This window comes from Macrobrachium nipponense, chromosome 32 (assembly GCF_015104395.2).
Source record: "Macrobrachium nipponense isolate FS-2020 chromosome 32, ASM1510439v2, whole genome shotgun sequence".
NCBI classification, from domain to species: Eukaryota; Metazoa; Arthropoda; class Malacostraca; order Decapoda; family Palaemonidae; genus Macrobrachium; species Macrobrachium nipponense.
In genome coordinates this window covers 13821939-13845863 of record NC_061094.1, presented here as the reverse complement: position 1 = coordinate 13845863, position 23925 = coordinate 13821939, and the positions used below count along the sequence as shown (strand labels likewise).

The 23925-nt window shown below is 42.5% G+C and overlaps 1 long non-coding RNA gene across 3 annotated transcripts in view; it reads right to left on the bottom strand.

Moving 5' to 3' along the window:
* Positions 1-23084, bottom strand: part of LOC135207233 (uncharacterized) — a 617900-nt gene extending 594816 nt beyond the window's left edge. For all 3 annotated transcript variants that reach the window (XR_010312936.1, XR_010312937.1, XR_010312935.1), the window contains exons 1-2: positions 22952-23084; positions 4122-4391 (exon numbers count right to left, since the gene is read on the bottom strand). This is a non-coding gene — a long non-coding RNA (uncharacterized LOC135207233). The remainder of the gene's footprint in view (positions 1-4121; positions 4392-22951) is intronic.
* Between the last annotated feature and the right edge of the window lie 841 nt (positions 23085-23925).

Sequence of the window (23925 nt, the reverse complement as noted above, 5' to 3'; positions counted from 1 at the left end):
ATTATTAATAATGTCTTCTATAATTTTACCTTCATTATCTGAAGTATGCCCTCCCCATAACGGATTATGGGCATTAAAATCACCAAGAATAAAATGGCTGTGGCAGTTGATCAATTAATGATTGGATATCAGCATTGTGAAGTTTGATTCTAGGAGGCAGGTAGATGGAACACACAGTAATCTGCTTGTCTAATGTGATCTTAAGAGCAACAGCCTGTAAATTTGTACTGAAGGCTACAGGCAAACATTCCAGTGATTTGCTCACGATAATAGCTGCTCCTCCATGTGCTCTATCACCCGCTGGAGGGGTGGACGTGAAGATCTCATAATTAAGTCCGGATTGAACTTCTCTGGACCTAATTGACTTTCCTGCAGGCAAATTACTCCAGGATTAGTTTCTCTTAGGAGGACCTTAAGATTTTCAGCACGAGAACGCAATCCTTTACAGTTCCATTGTAGGATGTTGAATGAAGCCATTACAAATCCGATTTGGAAGCCTTTCTTTTTTCCTCTAGGTGGTCTGGAAATAGACGGTTTTTTATGACTAACCCTGTGCTCTTTATTTCTCCTAGTTTGATTTTCTTTAGGAGGAGGGTGATGCAGCATCTACCGTTGTAATCTGTGCAACCTCTATAACTTGGTGGTTGTGGTTTCCATTGATATACTTGCTTCACTTGAGGAAAGCACACTGTAGCTGTTAAAATATCGAAGCATGCTTATTTGGAGTATAAGGGGGAGAACCTGAAGGAGTCCTTCCTCTCTTGGGGTTCCTTAACTGTCTTTTTTGATTCCATTAGATCAGGCAGAGATTCTGCCTGTGATAGATTTACTACATTAAAAGTAGGAGATGGAAGAGATGATGGGAGAGCCTCTTCATCTGGAGGAGACTCTTTTTCAACCACAGGCAGCTTGCTTTGCTTTGGTGGTGTGTGCTCTTGCTTCCAGTGACTGAGCACCCAACCCAGATACCCGGGCCTCTACCACAGGAGTTGATGCACCTACTGCAGGAGAAGGTGCTCCCACAGGACCCCTTGTGGTAGTAAGGGGTAGTGGGTTTAGAGCTCTTGCATAGCTCTTTGATTGGCCCAATGTTGTTTGGCATATCCTATGCTAATGTGTTCAGCATTAGCCTTATTTATTGCTGATAGTTCAGCTTATGGTTCAGCTTATGGTTCAGCTGACAATTACAACAATTTGGTGTTTCAGAACTAATACCATGGTCAGGGGCAGAGCAATTTATGCAAACTTTTGCGTTCCTACATACTTTTGATGAATGACCAAACTTGAAACAGTTGAAACACTGAATAGGTTTCGGGAGGAAGGGTCTTATTCGCACTCTTTAATTTTCAATGATTACATGGGATGGAACGTTAAGTCTTCAAAGGTCAAAATTATCATATTAGCAATGGGTGTCTTTTTTACTTTCCAAACTGTCAATGGGCTCATTTCAAGGATCTCACTTTCTGTGAACTCATACAAATCTTTGTCAAAAATGACACCTCGGCCATAACTAAAAATTCAGGTGGGGTCTGATTTCTTTCATCATATCATGCCCAGAAGGATTCATTGCAGATAGCATTTGTGCTTGCGTTTTTTATTTAGCATGTATTAGCACTGTACGTTTTTCCAAATCTAGATATATCTCCACTATTTTATTCCTCCCACCTTTTTTTCTGGAGATACCTGCAGAACTTATAATAATGTAAGTTTCCTCCTTCACTGTTGCAACTAGCCACATAGGAGGTTTGGGAGTTCTGGATGGATTATTACCCTCTGTTTCTGAGTATATCTTTGAACCCATTCAGATGGTACATAGCTATCTAAATTTTTGGGTACTTTATCGGTCAAAGCTCCCTCTATAATACACTGATTTTTTTTGTTACTGTATTGATATTACTACTAGCCTTAATGGCATCTTCATATTTATCAAAAGTAATCCATGCTTCCCATTTTGATGTGACTTCAAGGAAATTCATCCTTATTTCAATTATAGTTCCAAAGGAACGGAAGGTTGTCAAAATGTCATAGTCGCACTGCAGTGGTATGCCCACGACATGTAGCACTCGCAAGTTTTTCACATTAGATAGTTTTCCAACACGATGTTTTGTAGAGCTACCATCGTGCTCTTGATTAATTGAAATTTCTGGGGTGGTCCAAGGTCCTTGTCCATAGTCGTCATCTGCGCCAAAGCATCAAAAGGTCCAGGGGTACTCGAATCCTTATATTTATTTGTTTTTCATAAAGATTAGAGGGGGATATAATAAAAAAAAAAAAAAAAAAAAAAAAAAAAAAAAATTTAAACTTGAAAACCTTAAAAAATATCATCAGCCTTTCTTGGAGTTTATTCCGCCACCAATGGCACAAGTGAGAACCGAATCCCAAATGTCCGCATCCCTACCCTACCCCATTGGGGATGGCATAACATGATTAGAGTGGCTCAAGTGTAGGCCAAACCCGCTTGATAGGACTGAGAGTATTACAAGAATACAATCATCCCCACCCCAATCATGTTAAGGGCAAACCGGATTGAATGCCGAGAGTCCTAACCCAGAACCAGACCCCCCTGGAATCTGTGGTCCAGCTCTAAAGAATAGTTCCGCCTGATCTCTCAGGTCCGGACATTATCGGGCAGTTGATGATCCTACCACAGTTCCCACTATTTAGTTTTGGATATAAACCCAGTCCCAGCTATGATATCTTTTCCTATTTTCATGTCTAATAAATTTTACAAAGGTGGAAAAATCCACAACAATTAATCCAAATTATACGATGATCTATGGGACTTATAGGGGAGAAGGCAGAAGGATGAAAAGTTTTAGTAAAAAGAAAAAGAGCTGAATTATTTAGTTGGATCAACAGCTGGGCACCAAGGCCCAGCGAGAAAGTAGTTCCCACCAGTCATCAGGGCCCAGCTGCTGAACCCTAAGCCCCCCCATCCTCGGCAAGGCTTCAGCATCTGGGGGGCCCCTTACCATGTCAACATGGTCCCAAGTCATGGGTTGGGAGGAAGAGCAGGTGGGAGAAAGGTACCAAAGAGAACCTTTGTGGTCACAAGTAAGGTATTGCACTCCTATGATACTGGGGACACCTTCTCTCTCTTCTTCTTCCAGGCAAACTTCACCCACTGTTCAGACAGCCAGACATGGCACTCTGAACATAAGACTACCTTAATAGCACTCACACTTTTGGCATGAGGCACATAGCATATAAGTGGGTCTATTTCTGCTGAGGAGAGGAACTTATTACATACATGGCCTGCCCTCCCATGGACAGCACCTGAACAGTTGAGGCTTCCTCTCCAAAGTGATTGACGGGTTTGCATCATGCAAAAAACTCAAAAACAACAATAATATATTTCAAGCAAGATAGTTCAAAAGAAAATGACAAGTAAGGCAGACAGCACAGATATGTCTTCACATAACAGTGGCCAGAAGCAAAGTGTAGTACTGAATGACAGGTGGGCAGGGCTTTGCCCTACCCATCGGTAGTTAATGACCTTGTCTGACAGTTAAAGGACCATTCCAGGTGATGTTTGTGAGCAAAATCTTATGTAAAGAATGAAGGTACGTATTTGTGTACAAACAAATGGGGAAAAAGCTAGCTAATTGTATAAAGATTTTAGTTTAAAGTGTGATAGTTATTGTTTACAAACATATTTAGGTTTATTATCCTGCAGGATTGACAAGGTAGCAGGAATAAAGATAAGAAACTGTCGTTTTACTCCCGCAAAATTTTATTTAACCTGATCCAAATTTTCACCTTATCAGACAGGGCATTTGCTAGAGTACTGCGGATAGTCGAGAGATTACATAATACAAACACAGTCAAAAAAGCAAAAACGAAAAGTAATATTCATGATTATTCATCCAAAACTTTGGTTGGCAAAGTCGGGCAGAAGGGCCTGAGAATCATCTCAATTTAGCAAAGTGGAGTGCAGACCTGCAGGTGAGCAGGGTTCCTCCTACTTGTCATTGGTTAACTACCTTATCAATTAATTTCAATAGTTGTTTCCAGATCACACTTGAACCTAAATCCAACTTAAAGAATGAAGGTTTGAATTTGCACAGGAACAGACCAGCGCTCATTAAAATCAATAAAAAAAACATTATGTACTAACTTACTTTTTTGACGTCTTTCCTCAGATACTGAACATCCAGCGGTTATTGCTTGAGAACTGGCATATTTATTACTGGTTGTCATCACAATGGTATCACTGTGAAGGGTAATAAACACACAGACTATTGAGATGCTGTCATAAATTGTCATCAGAATCATGAAATGGGTTACAACATAAATTTCCGTTATATTCAGTCACTTTCAAATTAACTGCCTTCTTATGTAACCAAGCACTCGAATAGGTAACACACTGGCTGGAGTTTGTTACATTAATCCTGAAAATAGAAAAATACAAATGGTATTAGGATCACCACTTGTAGATACAAATGAACAACTATCATATATTTAAACACACATTATCAAGTCCATTTGCAAAATTACGCAAAAATACAGTATACTTATCCAAACAAATTATTAAGATAATCTTGTAGATATCAATTAAAACCATACTACAGTAGTATTCAAACACACCTCTAAGTTCATTTAAGGATTAAGTACAAATACTATGCTTATGCAAATCAAAAGGTTTCCCATATTTAGAAATAGACAAAGAAAGTTCTACACATTTATGCATATATAAATATGTATACATTTTTGCACCATACACCTTTTCCCTATGGAAGAGGTGATGCCAGAAGGCTCGGGCCTTCCAGTTCTCAGAAAGTCTAGGAGTGAGGTTTATGGCAAAAAATTTGTCCGTGTCAGAAATTCTCATAAACCACAAGTCCTACAAGGGCAATGGAGTATACGGTGGACCTCCCGTATTCACGTTCTCCAAATTCGCGGATTTCTCCCGGGAACATTTTTCCGCATTATTTGCGGAAAATTCGCATATTCGCAGTATTTTTCTGAGAAATATCCACAAATTCCTGGTTTTTTTAATCAATTTCATCATAAAATGCACTTTTTGTGATAAAACTATTAAAAAAAATAAGTATAAACATTTTTAGTGGGGTTTTCTTGAGTTTTAACTAACAAAATAGGCTGTTTTCAGCATTTTTATAGGGATTACAACTATATTACTGGGGGGGGGGGGGGGGGGGTCCTGGTACGCATCCCCCACAAATACAGGGGACCACTGTATTTGTTTTTCAAATCTTTAAGCTGCTGTACCATTCACATTCATAAATCTTCAACCAAACAACAAACGACCCACCAATCAAGTAATATGTGTTCAATCATTGAAGCACAGCAAATTCTACATCACTCAGAAATGAAGTTTTCCACAATAAAAATGTTATTGTTATTATACAATTTAAGTTTGTTTCTACTTCCTGGTGAATATATATATAGCTTTATTTTCTGACGTCGACAGAAATCAAAACTCGCGGCACACCGTGTGGGCGGCCAGGTGGTAGTACCCATTCCCGCCGCTGGGAGGCGGAATATCAGGAACCTTCCCATTTTCTATTCTATTTTTTATTAATTGCTCTGTCTCCTGAGGGGAGGAGGGTGGGCACTTTTAATTATCTAGATTCGGCCAGGTAAGTATTAAACAAAGACATTGTTATAACCAAAACATTTTGGTTCATGCCACTTACCTGACATATATATACGTTTATACTGAATCCCACCTTCGGATGGTGGAAGAGACAGAATAGGATTTTTTTTGGGAAACTTAAATTAAGTAGATGATATACATCTTGGTTCCTTACCTGTTTGCAAAGTAGACTATGTGATTACTGTCACGTAAGGCTGCTTTTGCTTAATCACAGAGTTGCCAGCCAGGTGGAGACCTGTAGTGCTGGTGCGCTCTGGATGATCTGTCAACGGTGCGAGACCTCAGCGTGACAAGATCATCGAGGCCATACAAATGAGGGCAACGAAGCAACTGACCACCACCTGACCAACTATACACAAAACCCCTTAACACTAACTAAATGATGGGAGATCTTCACATAACTCACCACAACCTAAAAACACAACAACCTAACTTAAACCTAACTAAGGAATAGGGAAAGAGCTACTTCCGGACCCCAATACTGTGTCCGCAGAAACGTATGGCCCCGGGCCCCAGTGCATTACAATCGTCATAGATCGTTCTCACATCCCTTAGGGTAATGTGAGCGAAGACGGAGTTGCTCCTCCAAAAGGTGCAATCAAGGATGTCCTTGATTGACATGTTCTTTTGGAAGGCAAGAGAGGTAGCGACGGCTCGTACTTCGTGCGCTTTTACTCGGAAGAGGCTCAAATCAGTCTTCTGGAAAGATGAATGAGCCTCCCGAATGGTGTCCCTTAGAAAGAAAGCCACAGCATTCTTCGATAAAGGTAACTCTGGTCTCTTCACAGAGCACCAGAGGTTACCTGAGGGACCTCTTACCTCTTTAGTTCTATGCACGTAGAACTTGAGAGCCCTTACCGGGCAAAGGACTCTCTGCTGTTCTTGGCCCACCAGACTTGACATACCTTGATCTCGAAAGTCTTCGGCCAAGGGTTCGAAGGATTTTCATTCTTCGCCAGAAAGATGGGTTCAACGAGCAGACAGCATTGTCCCCTTTGAAGCCCATTAACTTGCTAAACGCTTGAATTTCACTAACTCTCTTAGCCGTCGCAAGAGAAGTTAGGAAAAGAGCCTTCCTTGTCAGGTTTCGAAGAGGACGCTGTCTGAAGCGGTTCGAAAGTGTTCGACATAAGGGAATTTCAGGACTACATCCAGATTCCATGATGGAGGTCTCATTTGAGGAACCCTTCGAGGTCTCGAAAGACTTCAAAAGGTCATGAATATCCTTGTTGTCAGACAGGTCTAGGCCTCTGTGCCTAAAAACCGCTGACAACATGCTTTTGTATCCCTTGATGGTAGGGACCGCTAATTTCTGCACATTTCTGAGAAATAGCAGAAAATCAGCTATCTGGTTCACAGAGGTCGAGGAAGAGGAAACTCCCTCCTTTTTACACCATGCCCTGAAGGAAGCCCACACTTCGACTGGTAAACAGCTCTTGTGGAAGCAGTCTCGCCTGTGCGATTGCTCTCGCAGCTGCTTCGAAAAACCTCTCGCTCTGGCCAACTTTTCGATAGTCTGAACGCAGTCAGACTCAGAGCGGAGAGGTTTTGGTTGAAACCTTTCGAAGTGAGGCTGTGTTTGAGTAGATCTTTCCTCCAGGGCAATGTCCTTGGAAAGTCTACAAGGAAAGACAATGACCTCTGTGAACCATTCTCTCGCTGGCCACATCGGAGCGATCAGGGTTAACCTTGTCCCTTCCGAGGCCCGCAAACTTCCTCATGACTTCCCCCAGAATCTTGAATGGTGGAAGGCATATAGGTCTAGGCCCGTCCAGTTCCAAAGCAAAGCGTCTACCGCGATGCTTCTGGATCCAGGACCGGGGAGCAGTAAAGAGGAAGTCTCTTGTCCTTGACGTTGCGAATAAGTCGACCAGTGGACGTCCCCACAGCGTCCACAGGTCTCGAAAACGTCCTCGTGCAAGGTCCATTCCGTCGGAAGGACTTGGTCTCGACGACTGAGGAGGTCTGCCCTGACGTTTTGCACTCCTGCAATGAATCTCGTCAGGATAGTCACCTTCTTTCTTTTTGCCCACAGCAGAATCTCTCTCGCTAGGGAGTACAACGTTCTGGAGTGTGTTCCTCCCTGGTTTTTTAAATAAGCGAGTGCTGTGGTATTGTCCGAGTTTATCTGAACAATCTTGTTTTCCAAACTCTTCTCGAAGAACTGCAGGGACAGAAAGACTGCTGCCAGTTCTTTGACATTTATATGCCAGGCTACCTGTTCCCCTCTCCAGGAGCCTGACACTTCCTTCCCCCCTAGTGTTGCTCCCCATCCTGTGATGGAAGCGTCTGAAAAACAACACTAGGTCGGGGCTCAAAAGGACTTAGGGACACGCCCTCTTGAAGCTTCTGAGGGTCCAACCACCATCTTACATGGTTCTTGATAGGAATCGAATATTCTCAATACTGCATTGAGATCGTCTTTGGCCTTCCACTCGTCTGCCAAGAAGAATGGGAGAGGCCTGATGTGCAGTCTTCCCAAGGAAACAAACCTTTCCAGCGAGGAAATGGTCCCCCAGCAGACTCATCCATTCCCTCGCCGAGCAAGTCTCCTTTCCATTAGAAAGGCTGAGATCTTTTCTAAGCCTAGCCGCTGACGTTCCTGGGACGGAAAAACGCTCGAAAAGCCACTGAATCCATCTTGAATCCCCAGATACACGATGGACTGTGTTGGGGTCAGATGCGACTTTTCGAGGTTGACCAGAAGTCCCAGGGACTTCGCTAAGGCTAAAGTGAACTGCAAGTCCTTCAGACACTTCTCTCTCGACGACGCTCTGATCAGCCAGTCGTCGAGGTATAGGGAAACTCTTATTCCCGAAGAGTGTAGCCACCTCGCTACATTCTTCATCACCACTGTGAACACCATCGGAGCCGTGTCAGTCCGAAGCACATAGCTCTGAACTGCCATACTTTGTTGTTCAAGACAAATCTTAGATACTTTCTTGAAAGAGGGTGGATCGGGATGTGGAAGTACGGCGTCCTGCAAGTCTAAGGATACCATCCAGTCGCCGGTCTCAAAGCTCCCAGAACAGAATGAGGCGTCTCCATCGTGAATTTGATCTTTTCCACGAAAAGATTGAGCCTGCTCACATCTAGAACTGGACGCCACCTGACGACTGCTTTGGTACCAGGAAGATTCTGTTGTAAAAACCTGGAGACTGCAGGTCCGCGACTTGTTCCACCGCTCTTTTGTCGATCATCTGTTGAAGAAGATCGAACAAGACGTTCTTTCTTCTTTTCTCCTTGATAGGATGGAGAAAGGTCTCTGGGAGTCGTAGAAAGAGGAGGAAGTTCCAAAAGGGGATCTGTACCCCTGCTCCACGATCTTGAGGGACCAAGAGTCCGTGTCTCTCTCTCTCCACGCTCCCGCAAAATACTTCAGTCTGGCTCCGACTGGTGTCTGAAGGACATGCTTTTCACTTGGAAGGCTTTGGCTTAAAGGAAGCTTCTCGTGAAAATAAAACCCTCTCCCTCGAGGAGCTGCTCCGAGGGGGGAGCCCCACGAAAGGGCTTAACTTTCTTCGGCAGACGAACTGCAGCCGAAGAGGTTGAAGGTACGGCTGACCGTCTAGTAGACTGGCCAAAAGGTCCTGAGTAGCCTTCTCTTGTAAGCTGTTCGTCAGATCCTTAACCAAAGTCTGGGGGAAGAGATGGTTCGAAAGAGGCGGGCAAAACAACAATCCGCTTTCTGAGCTGGCGTCACCGAAGAGCTGTGAAATTGCACAGCAAAGCTCTCTTTTTTAGTAAAGCTGTTCCAAAGTGAGATACGAGCTCCTCCGAACCATCCCTGACGGCTTTGTCCATACATGCTAACACGTTGGACAGCTCCCCCAGACTAAGAGATTCTGGGCTTCTCGCTTGCATATCCAGAACTCCTAAACACCAGTCAAGGAAGTTGAAGACTTCCAGCGTCCTGAGCAGACCCTCAAATGATGGTCAGTCTCCGACGCGGTCCAAGTTACCTTGGCAGAGGGTAAAAGCAACCTCCTCTGCAAATCCACAAGGCTGGAGAAATCTCCCTGAGCAGAAGAAGGGATACGAATTCCCACTTCATCTTTGGTTCTATACCAAATGCCCCCTTTTCCACTAAGTCTAGTAGGAGGTAATGCGAAGGTCGTCTTACCTTGCTCTCTCCTTCGTATCATCCAGTCCTGGAGCTTTTTGAAAGCACGTTTTGTTGATAGAGAAGTTTTCATCTCTACAAACTCCGGGATTTTCCCAGTTTTAGATGAGGAAAACTGCGAAGGGGAGAGGACTTGGGAGCTGCGGGCTGAAATTTATCTTCAAACAAAGACCGCAAGAGTCGTACGAGGACCTTATAGTCCGAGATAGAAGGGGCTGTAGCAGGTTCCTCTTCAGCCGATTCGGCAGAATTACTTACTCTCCTTCTTCTCTAAACGGAAGAGGAGACCGTCTGTCAGGAGAAGGCGTCCTAATGGCGGGTCTTGGCTTTATCAAAGGACCCCTATCCTTGATAGATGCAGCCTTAATACGGCTGTCTTCTTTATGACGCTTACTGCTCGTTGACGGTAGAGCGTCCTGAGGAGGACGAGCGTCCTCAGCGCCTTCCGCAGCAGTCTCACCTGCTCGAGAAGCGTCCTTACATTTCTTCGCTGGTATACGTGCCTGTGCACGTAAACTAGCGTCTGGGGGAAAGACTTCTTGATCAGAATCCCCAAAAACATCTTGAAAGGAGGTCTGAACGTCCTGGCGAGCTTCCTGCCAAGCGTCCTGTCTAGCGTCCTGGTGAGCGTCCTGCCGAGCGTCCTGTCTAGCGACCTGGGCGAGCGTCCTGCCGAAGCTCCTGACGAACGTCCTGCTTAGCGTCTTGCCAAGCGTCCTGACGAGTCCGCTAGCGTCTTGCCAAGCGTCCTGACGAGTGCCAAAGCGTCCTTGAGAAGCGTCCTGACAAGTCCTGACGAGGCGGTCTTGCCCAACGTCCTGCCGAACGTCCTCGTACAGAGCGTCCTCCTCAAAAGCGTCCTGACGTAACGTCCTTCTAGCGGACGAACGAGATCGGCGAATCGCCGAAGGAGAAGCGATCGGCGAACGAGACGAAGTCGGAGAAGGCGAAGGAGACTGCTTAGTCCTCTTGACAGGCAGTCTAAGGTCTTTCCTTCGCTTAGGCTCGACTGCTGCTGGGCGAGTCTCTGAGCCATAAGCGAGGATAGCTGGTCCTGAAGGGACAAAAGAATGTTCTTCGTCGGGGAAGAATGAGCAGAGGAATAAGCAAGGACTGATCCTGTGCAGCAAAGACGAGGGGCGAGGGGACGGCCTCCGTTCCTTCTCAAACAGGTACAGCTACCTGTTTCTCAGGTATACGCGCCTGTGCACGCAACCTAGCGTCCTCATCGGAGGAAATCCTACCTCTCTTCTGAGGCGGAAAGACATCATAAGCGTCTTCCGACGAAAGCGGCGAAAGAGGACGTTGAAGCGTCCTCCGCAAGAAACGTCCTCTTTAACGGACGAGAGTCTCTCCGAGCGCTCCACCCCTTGCGCGGGGAGGACGCTTCGGAGGACGAGAAGCACTCTTTCAGGACACGTGCTCGTGCACGGTCCTTGGCAGCCTGGGTCTTGCTACATGGTCTGCCGAAGGGACGCCAGATCGGTGGGAAGCCCCCGTAACCCATCTTGCGGCTTTCGACATACCTCCTCCCTGGTCTTGGGAGTCTGATAGAGGTCTAGGCCTAGAGGCATTATGGGGCCGATCTGACGCCCCCTCCACAACACTGGGGGCACGATCACACACTTGCACCGAGCCAGTTTCTAAGGCTTTCACTTTGTTCTCCAGAGTGCGAAGAGACTCCAAAATCATAGAGAGAGCATTCGCTTCTCCCGACACAGAATCAGAGCCCGAAGGCAACACAGGTTTAGGGGTTGTAAACACTACAGGTGTTAGTGCAGGAGAGATGTTAGTCTTACCTTTGGAAGAACCACTCCTTGAGGAAGACCTCCTGATCCTATCGCGCTCCAATTTAAGGCGATAGGACTCATATACTCTCCATGCATCATCAGTCAATTTCTCACATTCATTACACCGATGATCAATCAACAAATAAGCCCCCTACAACTCATACATACTGTGTGGGGGTCTACCGATGCTTTCGGTAGCCTCACCTTACAATCAGCCCTCACACACACTCTGAAACTCACAACACTTGATCCAGACATATCTTATAGAGAAAAGTCAATCCAAAATCAAAAAACGGTCCACTATCGCGCATGCCAATTCAACAATCCAATTCAATACCAAAAAAAAATCAATCAGATACTTAAAAGCGAGTCAATTTCCAAAAAATCCTGAGCAGAGGTCTGTAAACAGATGTTTACCGACCGGCGACAGAAAAAAATATGAATAGAAAAATGGGAATGGTTCCTGATATCCGCCTCCCAGCGGCGGGAATGGGTACTACCACCTGGCCGCCCACTGCGTGTGCGGCGAGTTTTGAAATTTCTGTCGGACGTCAGAAAATACAGCTATATATATATCTGTCAGGTAAGTGGCATGAACAATTAATACGTATTGTAATACTTAGCTGAACACCTGAATTGGCCCTGGTCACTGACCAGCCCAAACTATATCCCCACAGATTAACCCACAAAGTGGGTAATTTTACCTGTCAGCACTACCAACGCTGCAGGTAAAATCTAGTCAAATGAGTTACCTGTTTTACCGTTGGCAACGCTGCTGCAAATACTGGCCACCATAGGCCTGCCTCCTCAATTGAATCATTCACTATCAAATTGAAGTGGGGAGGAGGGTGGGAATCATTCAGGTGTTCAGGTAAGTATTACAATATTGGTTTTATTATGAAAACTTCATATTGCAATATATTCCCTGATCACCTGAATTACCCCAATTAACAACATTTAACGGAGGTGGGATCAATCTAATTCAGCCCGACCTGTCCACGGAGCATACGCAGGTAACTCATTATCAACCTACCATGTATAAACATATGAAAAGGAGTGAAATCAAATGGAATCGCTGAAATTCATGCAATCTATTAACAGAGAAAAAAACTAGTTCAGAAACTGACAAACCCGAAACTGCCTCCGAATGACCAACCAAGGACTTACAAACCTTCTGTTGCAAAGAACTCGAAAGGAAATATAGCCAAAGATGACTCTATAGACGAACTGTCACACTAGAAACTACAACAGAATCCAAACCCGAAGAAACCTGCACTTCACTTCCTGAACACTATATAACCTATTATCCCTACTCATCTGTATCTGACCTGAATTTACATCAGCCTCAGAACTTACACATTGAGAGGGAAGGGGGAAAACTGCTGCCAACACTGCTTGCTCCACGCCGGGGGGGCTGGCAGATTCTACCTTCCAAGCTTGCGGGTCTCCATGACCCCCGCCACCCATTAGGGCTAGTTCTGGAACAGGCAGGAGGCTGAAAAAGAGCAATTAGCATTACTTACACTACTATTACTACCATTATCCGTACTCTTAGTTAGCTTATTCATTAAATTAGCGAATAAGTTAGACATGGTGGATGACAATCTGTCTTCTAAATAGCTCTGACTCTAGCACTTCCTTATCTATTGTTTGTGTTTCTTCACCTGCCTTACGCTAGCTTTTATCTGACGAACTATCTCTACACTCCTCACATGTCTGATGCTGCACTGAACCTTCCTACAAGTAATTCATAAGGAAATGTCTGTCATGTCTGAGGGTACTCATCCTCCGCTTGCATGTAGAGCAGTACCGATGAGCTCCGACATTTCCCCCAGCAACTTGCTCTGAAGGCGTGGCAGACTTAGAGGCATTGGTTGTCGGAGTTTCTTTATGTAGCTTGTCCATTTCATGTCCAGTCCGATCTAGGTCAATACCAGGAGAAGGTCCAAATCAATAATAAACTGGAGCAAAAACCAAGAACGTAGCTGTAATACAATGCCAAGGGTCATAATCCATAATTCCAAGGCCAAATATATATATATATGTGGTAGTCGGGCTAAAGACCAAAAAAGTTCACGGGTTGCAGGACACGCCCTAAAACAATTGAGGAGGCAATCCTAAGGTGGCCGGTAATTGCAGCAGCGTTGCCAATGGTAACTCATTTGACTAGATTTTACCTGCAGAGTTGGTAGCACTGACAGTTAAAATTACCCATTTGGTGGGTAAATCTGTGGGGATATAGTTTGGGCTGGTCAGTGACCAGGGCTAATTCAGGTGTTCAGGGAGTGTACTGCAATATGTAATTTTTAATTATACAATTTCCCAAGTAATTATATAGCTGATTCCCACATTAAGGGAAGGTGGGAAGCATGATTATTCTACTTCAGATTCATAAAAATACATAGACCAGGAATAGAAAAAAACTTTCCCAACATTAATTAAAATGTTTGTTGGTTCCTTACCTGATAAAGAGTTGTAGCAAGAAAATATGACATTTTTGAAAGTAAAATATATTTTTCCCTAACCATACAAACCTGGAGTCCTTGACTTAGGATAGATTGCAGCTCAGCTGAAACTACCGGCTAATACATTATTTTATATACCGTGGCAGTTAACTACTGAGCCTTTAGTTACCTGCCCAGCGGTGGGGAAGCACCGCCTCCCCACCAGCTCACTGAGTCGTCACTTTGATTACAGCCAGGACTTTGATGATGACCCTTAAATCAAGGGGGTGGGTGTTTGGCAGGACCATACAAGTAGTAAAGGACTCCAGGTTTGTATGGTTAGGGAAAAATACATTTTATTTTCAAAAATGTCATTTGATCCTACACCGTACACAAACCTTCCATCCTTTACTTAGGAGACTCATCCTAAGGTAGGGATGGAAGTCCTATCTTGCTGGCTGAGAATGGAACCCGGGATGCTAGGACCCAGGCTTATAGCTTGGGATCGTGGATCCTTCACCCCGCAAGCCATGGTAAATGCGACCTGATGGCTGACGGCCTGGGTATCGAAGGCGTGAGTGTAGAACTCTCTCTGGCAACCAAAACCAGGCAATATAATCATAACGGGTTCGTTGGGTTGCAGCACAACCCCCCCTCGGAAAGGAGTGTAGAGACTGACTTCAGTGTGTCTATAGAACAACCCCTAGTCAGACATGGAATGCTTATCAGTATCGAAATTGGTGCCGAAGAACAGATTTCGATGCTGTGGCCCCAAGTAAGGGGGAAAGGTGAAATGAAAATAGGTCAGTCATACTCTCACATTCACCCCCACCTTGATATGGAACCTCGATCCTCGATTCGATACTTCTGACCTCTGAGGGGCATGGAGGCAGCTAAACCACAGGATCAAGGTTAGTTGGTCAAGTCTCTAGTTGTTCATGAGGGGCAGTAGAAGGTATGGGAGCCAAGGCCCCGTGCCACAGAGTCCTTGGAGGCTCAGAATCGCGAGGGTGATTCTTCGCTGCCTTCCAAAGGTCCTTATGCTCCCGTCGGATAGCTCCTTGCAAGAAGGGGGAAGGTGGAGTTGGAGGACGCCTGTATGCTTCTGGCAAAGCTAGAGGAGAGAGGGGAGATGGAGTCCTCTCCGCAAGCACTGTGGGAGCCCTGTCAGGAGGATCTTGGCTGGATTCGAATTCGATAGGCGAGATATGATACTTCTCTACAAGGAAACGAGCCCTCGGAGATCGAGAACCTCGAGAGGTTGGAGGTCTGGACTCGTAAGGAGGAGTCATGGGATGCCTTTGCTTCCAGAGTGCATCTCGCCTGACATTAAGCACTCGAGGCCGCTTAGGGATAGTAAATCCCCTTAACTGCTCTCCCAACTTCCCAAAAGCAATAGGAAGGGGGTCTGGAAGGTCATTTGAAGGAGAAGGGGCCCACTTGTAGCCTTGTTCTCGAGGAAGAGTTGGTGAATGGGTGGAAATGCGACCTCCAGAGGAGGAGCAGACGATGGACGTTCCGAGGACCGGTACTCAGACTCACACATCTCCATTTTTCTTGTTGAAACACTGAAAAAGACAGAGGAAAAAGGTTCTACATTATTTATTTTATTATTAAAGTAGTTTAACCAGACCACTGAGCTGACTTTCAGCTCTCATAGGGCTGGCCTGAAGGATTAGATTAAAATGAAGAAATCATGTCTAGGCCAGAGGCAAAGCTCTGGAACTGAATTGTTTATTCGGTGTGATGACAAACGAGTGAAAATTAAACTAAAACTGCACAAATGCACACACTCACACTGGAGCACATGCACACAACAAATACATTTACTCAAGTATCCATACTTTCATAAAAAATAAATCAGAATTAGTTAAGTAACATTTAAAAGTTTTTTTAAACTCATTAGTCTAATAATTTTCGTAATTTTCAAAATTCTAACTTCGGTTTATTTTTATTTTCACTAAATTTTACACTTCTTCAAGAATTTAAAAATAGGCATGACCGAAAATGCAGAGGATTCAAACAAGATTTCTTTCACAGATCTGTTTCCAAATGTCGACAGTCATTGCTGCTTGTACTTTGGGCATTCGCATAAAACATGTCTGACAGTTATAACCACCTTGCACTCTGCGCACTCAGGAGCTGAGCCACATGGGCTGCTCATTGAGTGTCCATGTGTCAGACAGGTATGGCCAATACAGAGACGTGTCAGTATTACTTGTGCATGTCTCTCTCTCTGATATGATGAACTCCACTTTTCAACATCAGATTTTATTTGTTTTTATTTATTATTTTCTGATTCTTCATTCCAAATATGTTGCCATTTCCTTATAATAGCCATCTTTATGTATGTTACATAATTACTCATAGGGAGATTCACACTTGATTTTGTCATTTGATTTGCTTCTTTGGCTGCTTTGTCAGCCTCTTCATTTCCTTAGATCCCTACAGTAATAATTTAATTTGTTGTACAATATTATTTTTTGTTTTTTTTGTTTATAACTCTGGATGGCTTCTATGGCACTTCTTGAGTCACTAAAATCACAAAATTATTGAGTGGTATTTCTTTCAATTATTTTTACAGCTGAGGGAACTGCGCAAAGCTCCGCTGTGAATATTGAAGCTGTATCAGGTAGAGAGAATTGATATGATTTCTCTTGGGGCACTGCAGCATATCCCACCCCATGTTCTGGTTTAGATGCATCTGTGTATATTGCATAATGTGGACCTTTTCTGTTTCGCTACCATAACCAATGATAGACAGGACTGTTGCTTTATACAGTAATGCAAGGGTTTGTCTATCAGCTCCCCAAGTAGTTTGATAATTTTCTAATTAGATTTAATGCTCTTTTACATTTTGATTTCAAGTATGTTATGTGGGGTTTCCAGTTTAAGTGAGTATCAACCACTAAACCTAAAAATTTTGCAGTTTGTCTAATTAGTATACACAATGATTTCTGATTTTTAAATCTATTTCTTCACCATTCATCCATCTTTTCTCTTTATAAAACACGACTGCTTGAGTCTTGTGTATGGATAACTTCAATCCTACAGATGAGGTCCATTCATCTATTTTTATTATATATACTTTTATTAATGATGTGCCCTGCATGTTTAATACAAGAGGCTGAATAATATATGACAAAATCATCCATGTATAGGTTTTGTTAAAAAATTTTGGATGAACCTAGGTAAATGTCCATGGATGTTGTTTTTTTGTAAAGTTTTTAATATAGGGTACCTCCATGTAGTATCATAAGCCTTTTCATTGTCAAAAAAAGACTGCTACAGTTATTTGTTTTTACACTGTGACCCGAATTGAGTGGGAGTCAAAATTTTTTTCTAGTCATTTGCATAAGCAACTTGTTAGAGAAATTGGTCTGTAGTTATTTGCATTACTTGGATCTTTTCAAGGTTTGGGGATAGGAATTATTATTGCTTTACACCATTCATCAGGAAATAAGTTTCTAAGCCATAAATGATTATAAAATTGTAATAAATATGACTTTGCCAGAGGTGCTAAGTGGCAGATCATCTCAAAACAAATATTGTAACCTCCAGGAGCAGATTTATTGCTGCTTGTGAGAGCATTTTCCAACTCTTCCATATCAAATTTTCTATTATAATATATGTCTTCTATTGTTTCGAAATTTATTGTTATTAGTTCTATATTACTTTTTTTTGTGCAGAAGTGGTCATCTAAATTTCTATCACTATGTAAGTTTCTCCTATTATATTACTTATTTCTTTTGGATCAAGAATTCTTTTTAATGCGGCATGTCTGGGTGGTTTTGCATAGGTACCATTTATTTTCCTGAATTTTTCCCATATTTTTGTATGGGAGTATTATTAGAGTGTTCTGATACATATTTCCTCCATGAAATTATTCTTCCTTGAATTACTTCCATTTTAATTTTTGCCCATATTTTGTTGTATAGAGGCTTTAATGCATCAATTTCTAGCAACTAAAGTCATTTTTTGTAAAGTACCTTCTAATATTGGTGATGTTTTTATTTATTCTACTGAACTTTCTACTCAAATTATCCAATCATCTCCCTCTTGAGTGTTTTATATTTATTAATTTTGTTAGTTCATCAGACCACCATGGAACTTTATGCTTTGTTGGATGGTGTTTTGAGTTTGGTATTGCTTTGTCAGCAGCATTTTTAATGAAATCAACAAGAAACTTATTAGTTTCATCATGGTCTTTTAGACATTCAAATGGTGGTATACGTACTTCTAGTGTGCATTTCATACCGCTTCCAATCTGCTTTATAAATGTTATAGTGAGGAACATGTTTTGCTGGATTATTTTGTAAAACGGAAATTAATATTGGGAAATGATCACTGGTGTGCAAGTCATCGACTGTGTTCCAATCCCATCTGTCAACTATAATTGTTGAACATGGAGTTAAATCTACAGAGGAAAATGCTCCATATGTTTTTGAATATGTATTATCTTCATCATCATTTATACAGCACATATCATGTGAATCCATAAATTCTTCTACTTTACTTCCTGTTCTATTTGAGTTTGAACAGTTACAGTCCCATAATGGGTTGTGAGCATTAAAATCCCCTAATATTAATATAGATTCTTTTGCATTTTCAAGTAATTCTCCAAGTTTATCAATATCGTAATTTTTATTTGGTTGGTTGTATAAATTATAAATGATATCATTTTTGTTTTTTATTCAAATTTTAATACCCAATATTTGGAGGTCAGCAATGTTTAAAGGTACTTTGTCATAACATACCTTGTTATGTACATATATGGCTGTACCTAAATTTCCTTCTTCCTGTGATGTTGATATTAAGGTATATTTACCTATTGTTGGTATTGTATTATTGACATGTCATAAACATAATATCATTGGTTCATATTCCTTTAATAACCTTTAATAAACTTAGGCACTGGTTTTGGCCTCTGGCTGAGTACTGACTGATGTACCAGCAGGGATAGGCGAAGCACCTAAGTGTCTCTTCTCTTTGTCTCGCCCTGTGCCCTCACTGGTACGGAGGGAGGAACCTCCGTTTGCAGATCGGGATGTGTGAGTCTCAGCAGAGGCTCAGACACTCAAGGCATCTCAGTCAGACCGAGGCCCAGACACAGCACTAGTTTCGGAAGCATGCTTCTTTGAACTAGTGGAGGGAGCGGTTACCAAAGTACCCACTCTCTTGGCTCCCAATTCTGAAGGCCTAATGTGGGCCTGCGGACTGGTACCTGCACTTTCAGGTGAGGGAGAGCCAACAAGAACCCTCTGCTTCCTCCGAAGAAGGCAGGACCCAAGAAATTTTGTAGGGGACAGAGAAGCAACCTTCTTCCCAAACCGAGGTCTTGGATGAAGGAGGGAGGAGGAAGCAGACAATGACAACAGAAGATGACGAAGGCAATGATGACAGCACTGCATTATCTCCTCCTCAACTTTCTCTTCGTTGCCTTCATTGGGATGGCAGTGAAGTCCTTTATCCAGTCGGGAGATTACGAAGGAGAGCAGGTGGCTCTCTAATTGCAGGTACTTCAGCAAAAGTAGGGATGCCATCAGGAACAGTGGACACAATGATGACCTCCAGAGGTGTCACATGCAGGAGGAGCTGCCACGACTCAATGTGTTGGAAAATGCACTGCAGTCCCTGTCACCAACGATGGAGTGGCATCGGAAGGTGGCGGCAACACCAATGCAAGAATCTGGCAACAAAGAAATAGTAACAGAAGCGGTAGTGGGGGTCTTCATTACATGAGTCATCACAGTGGCAGCCAGGTGCAAAAGCAAAACTTGCAGTGATGGATACCAGCTTGATCTAGAGAATGCCAAGCCGCTGCAAGACCGATTGGATACTCATCTATCATACCTGAAGAAGGAACAGACAGGTTAATAGAGGGGGCTCCTTGTTGCCCTGAGGGATCGACTCCCTCAAAGACCCGAAGGCCCCATGCCGAGGTCTTCATGAACAGCAGCCTCCACTCCATCTTCTCAGCGTGATGAATCAATCAGGTGAAAGGATGAAGAGGTGGCCTCCTTTGCAGAGGAAGGAGCAAAGCGGGGGAACCCACCACGGAATACAGGCAAGGATGAAGGGCCTGGTACCAAGGGAGTCGTCGGAGGCGTAACCTTCAGATGGAATCTCGGCACCACCACTCCTAAAACATTCTCTCCCCGGAATCTCACCCATTGCACTAATCACAAGATAATGCAGAATTGTAATCCTATCCTCTGCAACCAATCCATCTGCAGAGGCTATGAGGATCGATAACTACACTGTATCTCTAATTATTACACTTCTTGCCATCCACACCCAGGCATACACACTAGGGAGGGCTAGGCTAGAAACGGGCTCAATAAAATTATGAGTTTTCATAGTTGAAATCCACCGAAATCAACAGCAAACAAAAACAATACTATACTAATCATAAAAGCAAGGAAAGATATCACATTGAAAGTATCTAAAAGAACTAGCAAGTGTCAAGCTGAGACCGATGTAAGGTAATTCTATAGGAAAGGGGCGCACCAGTTTCTGTGTGTTGAACAGTTTAAAATGCTAAAACAGCACTTTATCTGTACTTCAGTAACATTAACTACATAAGTGAGGAAAACCCTACTGGGGGTTTTGGGTGGGGGAGACAAAGCTGATGAAAAGCTGTAGAATGAGTAAAATATCGCTTAAAAAGTTGTTAAATATATTGGGATTTAAGCGAGGCAACCCAAGAATGTACCAGAGAAATGAGAAAAACCTTGAAATGAAAAATGCCAGCCAAGAATTCAAACATGAAAAGCAGTCCAAAAAAAGGTCAATTTAAATATCATAGGGCACTATCCTAACCTAAAATACCTATGTAACCTATCACTTAATTGGTTATTTCCTAGCTTCGGTCAGTGAAACCTAGTGCGCTTGAATATAGGACTTTAAAATTACATCTTTTTCTATGGCGTCCTCGAGTGAAATACAATTTATCACAACAGAATAAGAACTTGTTTTTATGAACTCTACACACAGAATTACACAAAGCACAATGTTTTTCAAGTAAAATTACCCCATTGTCTTGAGAGTATTTAATTAACTTTTCAGTGTTATAACTATAAAGAAAACAGAAATCACCATATATTATTACACAGCTTTCACATCAAACAGGTTAAGTTTTCAGGTAAGTTTTCCACAGGAACAGTGACACTTAGAGAAGCTACTGCCAATATGAGGAAGGAGAAAATAGCCATGCGAAAGTGAAAATTTTCCTTTTCCGTATTCATTGGGTAAGACTGGATATAGAGAAATAGGGAAGTAAAGAGAATTTTTAGCCTGTATGTATTGCATTCGTCACTTTTTTTTACATATCTGTTTCTAGTCATTGTGTCAGTCCGTAGTTGATTCGGTGAGAGACAACTCTCTCGACTTAGTTTTTTCGCAAGTTTTACATATTAAAGTGAGGTTTTTAGGGACTAATAAGCATTTCCTCACGTAATGACTAGTATCTAAGAATTCTATACATTATTCTCCATAACTGTAGGTAACTACTTTTTTATAAGCTCATGTACCCCTTTCCTATAGACTTATCCCGATGTAAACATGCATCACAACTCCACAGCAGCTGAGGGCAAAGTGAATACATATGCTCAGGAGGGCGGAGATTCCCCCTCCCGAGAGTTAGTTCAACTACCAAAATTCTTGTTATAAAAGTTTAGCAGCCATTTCTAGCTTCACGGAAGGTGATTCCTAATGTAGAGGACCTGATGGTTTGTATATCATGAAGGAACAAACATTCATTTTAGATTAAGCCAGCCTTTTGTTGACAGGATCCAGCTCCTAGGCAGCCTGTAATAATGAAAACGGACCACGACATACACCATACTAAGGGTCAACTGCAGAAACAATCAAAGGCTATTGTACATATTCTTTGCGAGAAAATGTAAGAAAATAAAGTGACATCTAGCTAATATAAATTACAAACAAAATTATTTATTACAAAAGCTCATGACAGACAGATGGAGTAGACACACTGAAGATACATGAAATAGACAAACTACACATAAAAGAAATGATGAGATAAAGGGCAATAAAATCAAATAAAAAAAAATAACGAAACTACTGTCATCGCTTGATCATTTACCCTTGGTACCTATTGGGTAAATGACCAAGCGGCGACATAGGGGCCACCTTCCCGAAAAAGTACTTGAATTTACTGCCATGAGCATCAGTCAAGAGTTGTGGCCTATCCTGGCAGCACACCGAGACCCTATGTTCCTCTCGAGGTATGTTTTCTCCTAAATTACGAAATAGGTACTACCTAATGGCAAATTCAAGCGATGTCGCCATTCGGCCATTTACCCTACACGAGGTAAGCCTGGTCATCAAAACCACATTAAATACCTACCTATGCTTGACATAAAAACAAGCATAAGCAAGGTACATGGATGTTTTTCCTCTAAAGAAAACACGGCGTACCTAGCCTACTACTAGCTAATTATTCGCATGCATAAACTGAGAACCTAGAACATTAGACATACAAGAGTACATAGTGTTAGAAGTCGGCACCTAACATTTCAAGCATTTTTTTCAAAAAGATGACAAAAATCTTAGCATCCGTCCCCATTGAGCTGACGGGCCAGCGACAGCGAACCTACTCTGAGTGAACGAAGAGGAAGGAAACGTTTTCAAACATTTGGCGGTAAATGGGCATTCGCATAAGAGGTTGCCGCATCATAACAAAACTAAAACCTACTTTACTTTAATCATTTACTATATAGAAAAGTTCAGACACAACCTCAAAAGTAAAGGATGGTCCAGCTGAATGCCATTCTATTTGTTTACAAAACGTTCCTAAAGACGGCCTTGGAAATCAGCTGATCAACTAACACCTTGGAACGTAAACAAACCACTACCCTTATTTTCATGAAGTTCAGTAGTGAATTGGGCAAATCAACAGTTTTCAAGGGGTAAAATATAACCTTCGTACGACTAGCAACGGTATTTTTCTACTTGCCAATGTATATCACTGCTGAAATTTTGGATGTCAAACGGTACGAGCGACCACTACAACCGAATTCAGCGGGCAATATTCACTCACGATACACTGACACCATGAACAGAGCCGATGCACCATGGGAGAAACAAGTGACGACAGTAGATGATCGAGTGACACAGCCCATCTAACAGAAAACGGCTCTGCCTACGCTACTCATAGGATATACTATACTGATTACCTTCGATCATTGTCTATTTGTTCTGAGATTTTTAACTATGTAGAATTGCTAGAATATGTAGATTTGTCTTTCTATGAATCTCTTTAAATTCATTACTCTACAAACATAATCCTGTGTCCAGAGAAAAATACTACCAACCTACCTTTTATGTTATGACACTCATTTCCGTCCAATCTTGAATCTATGATTATAGTTGCCCATTCTGGTTTTGCGATCGATGACCCAGTTAAGTCCGAGAATGATTTAGCGATAAACAGGTATAGGAATCAGATACATGCATTCTTTACACAATAAAATATCTCCAAAGCACTCTATGTTCATTCGGTTCTCAACCAAAGTGAGGCTTTTTACGACAAAGCATTACTAATTCAGTTGGAAATGATATTTTGAATGCATGCAACAACGCTTTATTCTAAAAAAAACCGCCTAATTATAATTAACATGATTCAGAAACTATGTAGGCTATTTACTGCACAAGCTGAAGAATGCCACGCCCAGTTACCTATCACTGGAACAGGTTGGTTGGTTAAAGCTACTCGGTTTCAGTTCTCCATCACCTAATGCTCAAGCGAACTTCACCCAAACAGCGGCAGTAACTGACTATGATAGAGACCCAATTATATTCCATCGTCCTGAAGGAGGCCTGAACCCCCAATATCTGAGTAGAATGCTGAGACACTGATTATCCATCACTTCTTCGCTTTTCCATTAACCTACAATTATAGTCCGGCTGCCGAGGGACTAAAAACCGCAC